Genomic DNA, 13862 nt, shown 5'->3' on the forward strand with positions numbered 1-13862 from the left:
GTGCTATAATTATTGCACCGATTAAACTTTCCGGTGCACCCCTGTATGCACCTCGCGTGTTTTTGCTTAAAAAAACATAGGTGTTTTTTTTTTCCTTATTCTAACCACATTAGACACACTTGGGTAATCTCTAAATCCTGGACTGTTAGGTGTGCCTTTAGGAGAGGGTTGAGGAGCACTGCTCTAAGCAATAAAACCACTACAGATTACTGTAGTAGTTTTGGTACCTAGAGAGAAACTACAATGTTTACATGTCATGAATAAAGGTTAACACAAATTATAGTTGATTTTAAATGTTTTATTGGTAAATTGGTCATTGGTAAAAATTCCAGAAAAGCTTTAGTTCCCCTTTAAGTAAATATACACCAAAAAATTGAAAGAAGGACAATGTTGGGTCATGGAAATCAGAGATGGGCAGTTGGATTGTGAAGATCAAGAGAAGGCGGGTGTTTTGAATATTTATTCATTTTCGGTGAGGAAGATTCAATAGACTATGGATTACAAAAGTAATATTACTAAAATGATACAGAAAACATGACTGGCAGCAATAATGATAAGGCAATTAAATAAAAGTAAGCTAGATAAGTTCCCAGGAACAAATAATATAAACACTTGGATACTTAGGGACATTAGTCTAGAAATTGTCAGAGTGCTACTTTTAATATTCAATGAGATTTTTTTTTTGTTCCTAGGATGGCTCCAAAGACTGGCACAAGTGCCCACATCTATCACAGCCTAAACATAGGCATAACAGAATGCAAAAGGAGAATTATTTGAAAGGCTTTTAATGGGTAATATTGATGAATACATTCTGAAAAAATCTATTAAAAATCTGTAAATTTCAACATAGTTATTTGGGGTTTTTTAATGAAGAACATACCGTACATCTAGTAAACTACAGGTAAGTGGTGTGCAGTAAGTTTGACCTGTTCAAATTTTATGAAAGTACTTTATAAAATGCCATGCAAACGGTTACAGTTTACATTTAAACATATAGTTACAGGAGAAGATACTCTTGAAAATTGACTTTATTTTTTCCTCTTTATAACTTACTGGCAAGATTACTTGAGAATTGTGAAGGTAGAAAATAAATGAAGGTTGGTTGCAAAAATAATATTGGCAGACTTAGTGAAAAGGGATAGGGAAAGTACATTTAAAGGGAATATGATTGAATTGTACAAATGTAAATCATGCCAGTAGAGGTTGCCCCAGAGCCTGTTCATTAACAGAACTGTACAATATTCCAACAACACCGGGTCAAACACTGAGACTGGAAGAAACAAGACTTTGCATACAAACATGGGACTGTTCCTATACGGGAATTCACAATATTGCTGTGGACATATTTAAATGCCATTAAAAATGTGCTGGATACTTCAATATATATACATGCACAAAATATATTACTATAATCATTAGACTGCATTAGCAATAGTTATTCCTGCCAAGAAAATCTGAAAAACAAAACAAACAAACAAAAAAAATGGGACCTTGTTTTATGCTGTCATGGAAATGAAAAAATAATATTTATTAATATTATATTTATTAATATGATATTTATTTGAAACATTGGGTGCACAGTTGGCATTTACAGATTTTTTTGTTTATCTTTTACATATATATTGGTAAGATAAAAAGTATTAGAGAATATCTAACAGAGATTGTAAGGTGTCCTTGGGCATGAAAGTTAGAGCATTAAATAATAATTAGCAAATAAGCAGAGTCATACATTTTCTAACATGCAATCTCACTACAGATGCTCTAACATCGTTAGGATACTTTAAAGAAATATGCTGTTTTGTTTGGACATGAAGTTGCAAACGTGCCATCAGAATGTGAATGGGTCTGTCGATGACCGTATAGCCACAGAATGTACGGTAAATAGAGAGTCTATGCAAAATCATATAATCTGTATACAGAGGCGGCTCTAGACTTTATGAGGCCTTAGGCGAAATGCAAACATGAGGCCCCACTAACAAACAAAAGTGTCACATATACACATTGATGCACTGTCTACCTGTGTATGGGCCTGAGAGTGTGTCTGACAAAGAGTATCCTTGTGTGTGTGAATGTAGGTCTCTGAACATGTTTGCGTTTTTGTCTGAGACCCTATGTGTATGGGGTAGCTGCTTGAAGTGTGTTGTGTGTATGGGGGGGGCGGGGGGGAGAGGCGGGTGATCGTGAGAGGGGGGGTGATGGTGTGGGGGTGATGGTGAGAGGGGGGGTGATGGTGAGAGGGAGAGGGGGGGTGATGGTGAGAGGGAGAGGGGGGTGATGGTAATGTGAGAGTGAGAGGGGGGGGTAATGTGAGAGTGAGAGGGGGGTGAGGCTGAGGGTTATGCTGAGGGTGGTGGTTGGGGGTGGTGGTGGTGGGGGGTGATGCTGAGGGTGGTGGGGGGTGATGCTGAGGGTGGTGGGGGTGGTGAGGCTGAGGGTGGTGGGGAGGTGAGGCTGAGGGTGGTGAGGGTGGTGAGGGGTGTGATGCTGAGGGTGGTGAGGGGGGTGATGCTGAGGGGGGTGAGGGGGGTGAGGCTGAGGGTGGTGGGGGTGAGGCTGAGGGGTGATGCTGAAGGTGGTGGGGGGTGATGCTGAGGGTGGTGGGGTGATGGTGAGGGGGTGAGGGTGGTGGGGTGATGGTGAGGCTGAGGGTGGTGGGGTGATGGTGAGGCTGAGGGTGGTGGGGTGATGGTGAGGCTGAGGGTGGTGGGGTGAGGCTGAGGGTGGTGGGGTGAGGCTGAGGGTGGTGGGGTGAGGCTGAGGGTGGTGGGGGGTGAGGCTGAGGGTGGTGGGGGGTGAGGCTGAGGGTGGTGGGGGGTGAGGCTGAGGGTGGTGGGGGGTGAGGCTGAGGGTGGTGGGGTTGAGGCTGAGGGGGGTGGGGGTGAGGCTGAGGGGGGTGATGCTGAGGGGGTGTGGGGTGAGGCTGAGGGGGGCTGGGGGTGAGACTGAGGGGGGTGATGCTGAGGGTGGTGGGGGGTGAGGCTGAGGGTGGTGGGGGCTAGGGGTAGTGAGGCTGAGGGTGGTGGGGGTGATGGTGAGGGGGGTGATGCTGAAGGTGGTGGGGGTGAGGCTGAGGGTGGTGGGGAGGGATGAGGCTGAGGGTGGTGGGGGAGGTGATGGTGGTGGGTGGTGATGGTGGTGGTGAGGCTGAGGGTGGTGGGGGGTGATGGTGAGGGTGGTGGGGGCTAGGGGTAGTGAGGCTGAGGGTGGTGGGGGGTGATGGTGAGGGGGGTGATGCTGAAGGTGGTGGGGGTGAGGCTGAGGGTGGTGGTGAGGCTGAGGGTGGTGGGGGTGAAGGTGAGGGGGGGTGAAGGTGAGGGGGGTGAGGCTGAGGGTGGTGGGGGTGAGGGTGGTGGGGGTGGTGAGGCTGAGGGTGGTGGGGGTGAAGGTGAGGGTGGGGGGTGGTGAGGCTGAGGGTGGTGGGGGTGAGGCTGAGGGTGGTGGGGGGAGGTGATGGTGAGGGTGGTGGGGTTGATGGTGAGGGTGGTGGGGGGGTGAGGCTGAGGGTGGTGGGGGCTAGGGGTGGTGAGGCTGAGGGTGGTGGGGGTGATGGTGGTGGGGGGTGGTGAGGCTGAGGGTGGTGGGGGGATGGTGTGGCTGGGGGTAAGGCTGAGTGTGTTGATGGTGACTGGGGGGTGAGGCTGAGTGTGTTGGGGGGTGATTAGGAGGGAGAGCCTACCTTGATTTCCCTGGTGGTCCAGTGGGCTCCCTGGTGGTCCGGTGGCCACTGCTCTCGGTCTGCAGCTCTGCAGAGCTGCAGACCATGTAGTCTCACGAGATTTCAGAGCGTTGCCGTGGTAACCCGCGGCAACGCTCTGATTGGCCAATTCTCGCGAGTCACATGGTCTGCAGCTCTGCACACTGCGGAGCTGCAGACCAGTGTCTGCGATGGTGGCCGGGCAGCCAGGAGGGGCCTCGCACCCGGCGCCATACCGGGCAAGCCGCCGGGCCCCCTCCTGGTGTCAGGTCCTCGGTCAGTGACCGAGGACCTGACACACTCTGCCCACAGGCGGTTTAGGCGGCCGCGAGGCCCCCGCCAGCGCGAGGCCTTAGGCGGCCGCCTAAACCGCCTAATTAGAGAGCCGCCTCTGTCTGTATATAGACTCAGTTTTCCAAATGAACTAAAACTGTCTACATTTACAATTCAGTTTACAACTTACTACCTACCACATGCAGTTTGTTGTTTTATCCGATCTGCTCAAACATGAAAAGAAAGAAATTGAGAATTTGTTGTGCTGAAACTTCAGTATCAGCCCTTGACTTGTTCATGATAAAAGTACTTACCGTATATACTCGAGTATAAGCCGAGTTTTTCAGCCCATTTTTTGGGCTGAAAAACCCCAACTCGGCTTATACTCGAGTCAAGGTCTGTATTATGGCAATTTGCATTGCCATAATACAGACTGGGGGGAGAGGGGGGCTGGCAGAGCTGTAACTTACCTTTCCTGCAGCTCCTGTCAGCTCTCTCCTCCTCTGCGCCGTCCGGTCAGCACCTCGGTCAGCTCCCAGTGTAAATCTCGCGAGAGCCGCGGCTCTCGCGAGATTTACACTGGGAGCTGACAGAAGAGCAGAACGGACGGCGCAGAGGAGGAGAGAGCTGACAGGAGCTGCAGAACAGGTAAGTTACAGCTCTGCCAGCCCCCCTCTCCCCCCCACTGAACTGCCACTGGACCACCAGGGAAGGAGAGCCCCCCTCCCTGCCATATATCAAGCAGGGAGGGGGGACGAAAAAAAAAAATATTAATAAAATAAGAAATAATAATATAAAAATAATAATAATAATAAAAAAATTAATAATAACAAAAAAAGGGGTATAAGGACCACTATGGGAGGGGGTATAAGGACCACTATGGGAGGGGGGGGTATAAGGACCACTATGGGAGGGGGGGGGTATAAGGACCACTATGGGAGGGAGGGGGGTATAAGGACCACTATGGGAGGGGGGGGTATAAGGACCACTATGGGAGGGGGGGGGTATAAGGACCACTATGGGAGGGAGGGGGGTATAAGGACCGCTATGGGAGGGAGGGGGGTATAAGGACCACTATGGGAGGGAGGGGGGTATAAGGACCACTATGGGAGGGGGGGGGGGTATAAGGACCACTATGGGAGGGGGGGGTATAAGGACCGCTATGGGAGGGAGGGGGGGTATAAGGACCGCTATGGGAGGGAGGGGGGGTATAAGGACCACTATGGGAGGGAGGGGGGGATAAGGACCACTATGGGTGGGAGGGGGTATAAGGACCACTATGGGAGGGAGGGGGGGGGGATAAGGACCACTATGGGAGGGAGGGGGGGGGATAAGGACCACTATGGGAGGGAGGGGGGGGGATAAGGACCACTATGGGAGGGAGGGGGGGATAAGGACCACTATGGGAGGGAGGGAGGGGGGGTATAAGGACCACTATGGGAGGGAGCGGGGATAAGGACCACTATGGGAGGGGGTGGGATAAGGACCACTATGGGAGGGAGGGGGGGTATAAGGACCACTATGGGAGGGAGGGGGGGTATATGGACCACTATGGGAGGGATGGGGGGGGGATAAGGAACACTATGGGAGGGAGAAGGGGGATAAGGACCACTATGAGAGGGAGGGGGTGGGATAAGGACCACTATGGGAGGGTAGGGGGAAGTAAGGACCACTAGGGGAGGGGAGGGTAAGGACCACTAGGGGAGGGGTGAGTCAGGACCACTGGGGGGGGAGTGAAGGAACACGGGGGTGGGGAGGTAAGGACCACTGAGGGAGGAGGAGGGGAAGTCAGGACATATGGGGGGGGGAGGGGGCGGCAAAAAATGTTTTGCCTACGGCGGCAAATATCCTTGCACCGGCCCTGCACACACTGCATTCACACACTGCATTCATGCACACACACTGCATTCATGCACACACACTGCATTCATGCACACACACACTGCACTCATACACACACTGCACTCATACACACACTGCACTCATACACACACGCTGCACTCATACACACACACATACGCACACACTGCATTCATTATACACACACTGTAAATAAATATTCAATTAATATATTTTTTTTAGGATCTAATTTTATTTAGAAATTTACCAGTAGCTGCTGCATTTCCCACCCTAGTCTTATACTCGAGTCAATAAGTTTTCCCAGTTTTTTGGGATAAAATTAGGGGCCTCGGCTTATATTCGGGTCGGCTTATACTCGAGTATATACGGTAATACTTAATACTTAATCATGAACTGCATGTTCATGATTAAAGGACCACTATAGTCACCCAGACCACTTCAGCTCAATGAAGTGGTCTGGGTGCCAGTTCCCTCTAATTTTAACCCTGCAGCTGAAAACATAGCAGTTTCAGTGGAGTTGCCATGTTTAAATTGCGGGGTTAATCCAGCCTCTAGTGGCTGTCTTCCTGACAGCCGATAGAGGCGCTTTCGCGACGCTCAATGTAAAAATCAGATTGAGCACGCAGAACGTCCATAGGAAAGCATTGAGAAATGCTTTCCTATGGGCGTTATTAATGTGCAGGGCTATGGCCGCGCATGCGCATTCGGCTCCACTCGGGAGCTGAAGTCAGAGGGGGAGGAGAGGTCACCAGTGCCAAGAGAGCCCGGCGCTGGTTAAAGGTAAGTGGCTGAAAGGGTTTTAATCCCTTCAGCCCAGCGGGAGGCCCTGAGGGAAGGGGGATTATAAGGATTATATAGTGTCAGGAAATCGAGTTTGTTTTCCTGACACTATAGTGATTCTTTAGACTGACTTAGTATCGGTTTTGATTTAGGTTATATTAGTGACATTGTTTTCTGGCAAACCTCGAGTATTTCTGGACTTGATTTATGGTTATCGTCTGCCTCTGCACCAAAGTTAAGCAATTCTAAGGACCAGCAATACATCTTTCCACCATCTTCCTGTTCTATCATTCTTAGTAGATTGTTATCTAGACTCTTGGAGAATGTGTTAATAGACTCCCTGACAGCTATACAACCATACCTCCTAAGTGTCCTTCTTTTGGGACCAAATTCTTATGGACCTCTTTTCTATGAGTTCCAGATTGTTGGTGTGTTCAAGTGTATAAATAGTAAAGTGTTATTAAACTACAATAAATGTGTTTAGAAATCAGTCTGTGTAAATAAGATACATAGTTCTTGTTCTAAATTATATATATATATATATTTTTTTTTTTATCAATTTGTATTTTATTGATTTCCATGCGTAGAAACATACATCTTTATCATATTGCGGTATGTGATATAAGGTACCAACAGTGGTCCAACTGTTATATCGTAACATTAACCGCGTACATTAAAATTAAACTTATTTTGTACATTGTACAGTTTAGGATTATGTGCGACTTGGTGACCCCTGTTATGTTGGTCTGTCTATGTGTGTGGGCTATGGCGGGGCGTTGTCCCTCTATACTTCGTCTGTTTGTGGTTCTCAATTCTAGTGTGGGACTTTTGTGTTTGTTTGTGGGTCTTACGTCTGTCAGCTATCTGCTGGCCTGGTGGTCTGTGACCCGTCTATGCGTGTGGTGGGCTGATGTGTCCCCGTTGGGCATTCGGCTTGGACTAAGGGGTCTTTTTCGGGGTTGTGTCTGTCACTCTTAGGCGCCTGAGGAATTTCTCCTGGTCACCATCAGAGGGCAGGGTTAATGTTTCCTCTCCACTCTGTGTAACCAGTGATCCGTCTGCTCCCCACCTATACCGTACCCCTATTTCCCGTAGTTTGCCGGCAACTGGGCGTAGCTGCCTTTTCGCCACTAGTACAGCGAACGGGAGGTCTCCATATATAGCTATTGTGCAGCCCTCAAAGTTGACATTTTTTAGCTCTCTGGAGCGAGACATGATGGCGGATCTGGCCACAATGTTCTTGGTTACTGCAATAAAGTCTCTGGGTGCCTCCGCCGGGGCTGAGGCGGCTTTTCGTATACGGAATGCGGTCGTTACCATCTCCTCGGCGACTCCACTTTTGGCCCCCATGTGGGTCAGCATACGGTGCAGGAAGGGCAGAAGGTCATCCCCTGAGATCTCCTCAGGCACTCTTCTGATGCGGATGTTTTTCCTCATGTGCCGTGACTCCAACATTGTCACAGTCTTGGACAGGTTTTGGACCTGTGTTGCCAGACTTTGAATCTCCTGCTGGGCATTCTGCAGCTGTGTGTTCCTCTCTCCTTCCTTGGATTCGACTGCTGTAAGTCTTTTACCCAGGGTGCCTAGTTCCGCTTGTGTCGCCCGCAGGTCTGCCTTCCATATTTGCCTCATCTCGGTCAGAAGGCATTTTATATCTTTTTTTGTTGCCAGCGCTGAGTCTGCATCTGGGTCAGACTCACTGTCAGTGCAGCTCGCTGGGGTATTTTCCTTGGGCAGCTCCACATCCTGTGATGCCTCTGAGGCTTCATCCTCACTCTGTGTTTCCGGCGCCATCTTGGGTGCTTCCCGCCTTTCAAACGCTCGCCTGATATCGGGCATTTTGCGGGTCTCCGGCACGTGTTTTTTTACATTTTTTTTGCCCCATTTGGTTAGCTTTTGAGGGGTGGATGTCTCTGTGTTTGTGGGAGCCTTTTGGGTGGGTTAATCTCCCGTTTTTCGAGTCTCTGTGCCGGAGCTCCTCACAAGCACATCTTGCCTGTTGCTCCGTTGGCCACGCCCCCGTTCTAAATTATATTTTAAATGCATACATTCTTAGAGTAATTCTTAGAGAGCAGCCCTGACCCTGGCCACACCTCCACTTACATCCCTAAAATTCAAGTGTCCATCTTTGCCCATTTGAAATGTTGGAAGGTTGGTACTCAACTCACCAATTTCCATAAACTCAACTTATGAAAGAGTTAAAGAGGCACTGAACTCTAGACATAAGTTGTTCAGTATTTCGAAGCAATAAATAATAATTTTCAATTATGCTGGTAATTTTAAGACAATTTATTAACTAAACTACCCAGAATTGTCCTTTGTATTCAGCTGTCAGTTCCACGTGGTTTCCTCTCCCAGCTAGTGTTGTTGACAAACTAGAATTGAGTTCTGTTTTTAATAAACCCTCCATATTTAAGAAAGTAAAACAAAAAAATTGAAACATACTTCTCTGCCATTTATGAATTAAATCACTTTTGCTTATGTAGTCCTAGCCACGCCTCCAATGGCTGTGACTCACATGGCCTGCATGAAAAAAAAGGTTTAATTGTCTATTAGATGTTAACTTACTTTATAGGTTTTTCTTATCTCCTGCTCTGTAAATTGAACTTTAATCACACACAGCAGGCTCCTGCAGGGTCTAGGAGGCTATTAAAAGGGAAGGAGGTAAGACATTCTAAATTAAACAGAATTTGCAATAAAGGAAGTTTAAACATTAGATCTCTCTTTACAGGAAGCGTTTAGGAAGGCTGTAAAAGTCACATGCAGGGAGCTTTAAATAGGGCTGTATAAACAAAATGATTTAACTCCAAAACGGCAGAGAATTTAGCAATGAGACTGCAAGGACAAGGTCTATATGCCAAAACTGTTTCATTAAGCTAAAGTTGTTTTGGTGACCATAGTGTCCCTTTAAGCAACCATGTAAGAAAACCTGCATGTAATGTAGATGCTCATTTTAATTTTATTTTATTTTTTTAATCATATGAAAGGGGAAAATAAAACTTATTCCTAACTTTATTTTTATTTTAAAGTCCCTGAAAACATATCTTTTAAATTATTTACATTTTTTTGATTTCCACCCCAGGCATGGGTCGGGATATAGCATGTATGCTCAAGCCCATCCTAACATATAGCCAAACTACATTCGCTTTCCATCCAGTTAGGCGTTTAATGCAGTGTATGTACATGTTTACACTATGTGAAGAAAGATTTGTTGGAAATAAAAAAAAAAGACTTAAGTTTGGGTTTCTTTGAACGAACTAAATATATAATATAGATTTTTATTTTGTATTGCCCCTCTGTGTTTTTCCTGTATTGGTCACTGCTCACTTGATCTGTTAATAAGATCAACATTTAGCCGCTGTCTTAAAACCATCAACTATTTTTCCCCAACAATCATTTCTTTTTTTTAAGGCACAACAGGCAGAATGTCAAATGACAAATCAAACAAACTTGCTAATCCATTGTCCATTTCGTTTGGCTAATGATTTGTTCCTATGGCGGTTCTACGGTTGGAAAATATGAGACCTGCCAATCACCCAAACGTCAGATGAATTGCAAATCATTTGAAACCAAATGCACAAGTCTACTTCCTGGCACCATGGCCACTACAATAAGCTATGGTGCTTGGATGGTGCTTTTTGTAATTAGTCTAGCATTGCTTTTCACCCAAATTCTGCATTTTACAAAGAATAATCTGTGAAATTGAAAATGAGTGGCTGCGTTGAATTTGCATGATCCACACTTTCAAATTTAGCATTGTGTTTCAAATTTCGCCATTCGCCTGTCCAAAAGAAAAATGGCGGCTGAATGAATGGACCAGTTGAAACACATCCAATGTTATTCATTGTGAATTCTCTGGAGTTATTGTTATTATTCGCATTGATATAGCATGAACTTTTCCTGCAAGTGCTTAAAGTCAATGTAAAACTTTAGACAAGATAAGCCAAACTGGAAACATCTGACTTGGAGAATAATTCCAGTTCCATTATTGTGGCCAAAAATGTAAAATTCATGTTGAATTCACTTTGCATTCTCAACAATGAACACTTTATTGAATAACCCCAATTCTGTAGGGAATGAAGTCAGTATCTCCCTAGCAAAACCTTCACAAGATCTAGTATTCACTAAAGAGTTGATTGACAACCGACTTGCTAAATGTAGGCAAAATAGCTAAAATAGAAAACAAAATAGTTATTTGGCCTAAAAGTTGCATGGATGTTTCCAACTCCCCGCAATCTGATGTGAATTGCTCACTTGAAGTAAGGCAGAGAGTTGGAATAAAGACACAACATCAATTATCGCATGTCTCTTTTTCATTTGCCTTCCCTTTGTAAAACTTGGCTGTAGCAAATGCAATTCTTTTAACGAATTAAAAATACATATATTAAATTAACCGAATTCACTGTATTTCATTGGGACATTTTTGCAAACCTCTATACATAGTATGTTATATTTGCAAAAAAAAAAAAAAAAAACAATTTCTTTTTTCGCTCAACGTACTTTTTGTCTTAAGTTTAGAAAGAGTTTTGAAAACTACAACAATATACTTTGCAGATCGACAAAATCTGAATTCAGATGTACATGACTTAGGCCAACTTTTCATCATAGAAAATCTAAAATAAATCTTAGCAAATCACTATTAATGTCTTATTTCACTCATAACTCTCTACTATTCCAAAAATGTGACTTACATTCATGACAAACAACGAAGCTGGGAGCCTTAAACCATTCTCATCCAAGAACACGATACACAAGTTACACTTTAACAGACAAAGGGTTAATCGAACGAGATAAATGACCATACTTTTCATCATATTAAACATCTACTGTCTAATTTTCTTTCCCGTTACCCGTTCTTTGTTATTCAGTCTCTGCATGTAGCAAACTTTGCAGAAGAGCGTTTAAAAATCGTTGACAATAAAATTGTTTATTTTTTTTTCAATGTTCAGTGAACGCTTTGTATTCATTATGAAAAATAATTGATTGACACAGACGGGCGAAAAACCAGCTAAATCATACTGTGTACGTTGGGTATTGTGAAGGCAGGCAAGCTTGGGTACTGTACATACATAATGTTAGTGACACAAACAGATCTGCTCTTTTCTTTTTCTAAATAAAAAAAATTACAAAAGAAGCGTTCACTAACACTGAAACACGCTGTCACTGAATTAGCCATCGTCTTCGATGGCAGAAGGGCTGTCAAGATCCTTCTGACTTGTGGCTACTAACACGTTTGGTTAAGCAGTGACCACAGAGAGTCATCACTGTCGTTTCAAAGATGAAGTCTTCTGTGTGTTCACACAGACACTGCTTACCCCAAACCGAATCATGTATCACTGGTGCCTAATCGACTCACATCCTAGCAAAATCCTCTTCCTAACGTGCCCCCCCTCCGTACTATGGCACACACCCCTCATACCATCTTCCGCAGCTCTAGCAAGAAGCAAAAACTATTCATTTTTTCTGCTGCTAATGACCTGATGTGTAGTTATTTTGACTGAAATCATTCTCCTTCCATACTTGCAATTTACAAGCACAATCCACCCTTCTTCACACCCTAAGCTGTCTTTACACTTTAAACATTTTTTTTTATATATATATATATATATATAATTATCATTGCCTATCCACTCGCCGGTAGGATACTTATTTATTGATTTATTTAACCTCTTATACATTTAACCTCTAAAAAGCTGAGAGATTAAAATCCCACCGTTACACATTGCAACACACATAAAGGTTAATTTGGACTTTACACATTGCATACATTCTGAGCCCAAAAATGAGATCAGAGATTGGATAGATAAGGGCATCCAACTGCACATAGGTTAAAATGAACTCTGACCCACAGAGCTTGCAATCAAATCTATAGATTTAACTGGTAAAAGAGCAGAAAAAAAATAAATAACAGCCTTCCTTATCTGTGATGTCTTGCATGATGAGTGATACATGTTTTGTATGCCCCTATTCGGATTACAATACATGAATAACGAATACCTTATTAAATGATTATGAAGTAGCAGTATTTGTGTGATGAGGGATTCAATATACATACAGTATTTATTTTTTCGGTCACCTCTTATCAATAGGCACTGATTTCTTTAGCTTTAACTAAAGTATCCACACACAGCTTCATTTAGTAAAACATTCTTGCACACATCAAATCCCCCCTCCAACCTCCCTCTCCCCTGCAAAAACTCCCTATCACCACCTCTCCTTTTGGAATAAATAAAATAATTACCATCGAGATGGGGGGGGGGGGGGGGGGGGATAGAATGGAATGCATGCAGGAAAAAAAGGATATAATGTATCAACTCCAAGGTTCTAAGGAAAGAAGCAGAGAGAGAGAGGGAGAGGGAGAGAGGGGGAAAGGAAACATGATGAACAAACAAAAATATGGCGAGTGGCCTGAGGTTCTGGCTGTCAGATCATATTTTTTTTTTTTCAAGCCCAACATCAAGGCTTTTGTTACAAGCAAAGCGGTCATTTGCATGGAGAACCAACAGGGTTTCCAGCCCTGGGAGGGATTACTGCTCGCTCTCTCTCTATCTGTAGCACATTGTACACGCAGGGGGGAGTGAGGGGGTGCAAAACACGCTGGTGGTGGAGGGGGGTGGATGGATTGGGCAGGGGGTGGGGTGAAGGGGGGGGTAATACCTCTGGACAGCTGCCCCAGCCGGAGTTGTGTGCCTCACGCTTGTCTTTGCCTGCGCTCTCTGCTTTACACTGACAAGATCAGGCTGAGATTAACAAGTCCATACAGCTATACCACCTTACTCCTCTCTGGCAGCCTCCACAGGCACACTGAGGGACTTCTGCAAAGTTTAGCAGGCTACTATTATTTTTAATGGTGGAGGGGGGGGGTCCCTAAAAGGGGGTGGGAGAAACTTGGGGAAGGTAAAGATGCGGGGCTTATCCCCTGCGTGCCAGGACTGATTGAAGTTCATTTTTGGACTCTGTCATTTAGAGAATCTTTTTTTTTTGTATATATTTTTTTAAATTTAAGTATTTATCATTTTTTATATTATTTATTGTTAAATTATTAGCGTGCGCGTACTTGTTCTCCTTTTGGTAATTGCTGATTTTTTTTCTTTTAAAAGTGCTTTTTTATTAAAAAGAAATAAAAAATGTTATTAAATTATTTTAACCCAATCCAGTCGTTGCTGTTGTTGGCAATGAAAAGGTTGTCATTCCAAAAACGTATAAAGTGATAGTATGCTGGGACAACTTGCAAAGCCATATAGTCAGTGGTGTA

The 13862-nt window shown here is 44.7% G+C and overlaps 1 protein-coding gene across 2 annotated transcripts in view; it reads right to left on the reverse strand.

Moving 5' to 3' along the window:
- The window catches only part of CTBP1 (C-terminal binding protein 1), a 583387-nt gene extending 570031 nt beyond the window's left edge, over positions 1-13356 (reverse strand). For both annotated transcript variants that reach the window (XM_063457649.1, XM_063457648.1), the window contains exon 1: positions 13265-13356. The gene's annotated coding sequence lies outside the window, so the exon portion shown is untranslated. The remainder of the gene's footprint in view (positions 1-13264) is intronic.
- Between the last annotated feature and the right edge of the window lie 506 nt (positions 13357-13862).

Source organism: Pelobates fuscus, chromosome 6 (assembly GCF_036172605.1).
Source record: "Pelobates fuscus isolate aPelFus1 chromosome 6, aPelFus1.pri, whole genome shotgun sequence".
Lineage (NCBI taxonomy): Eukaryota > Metazoa > Chordata > Amphibia > Anura > Pelobatidae > Pelobates > Pelobates fuscus.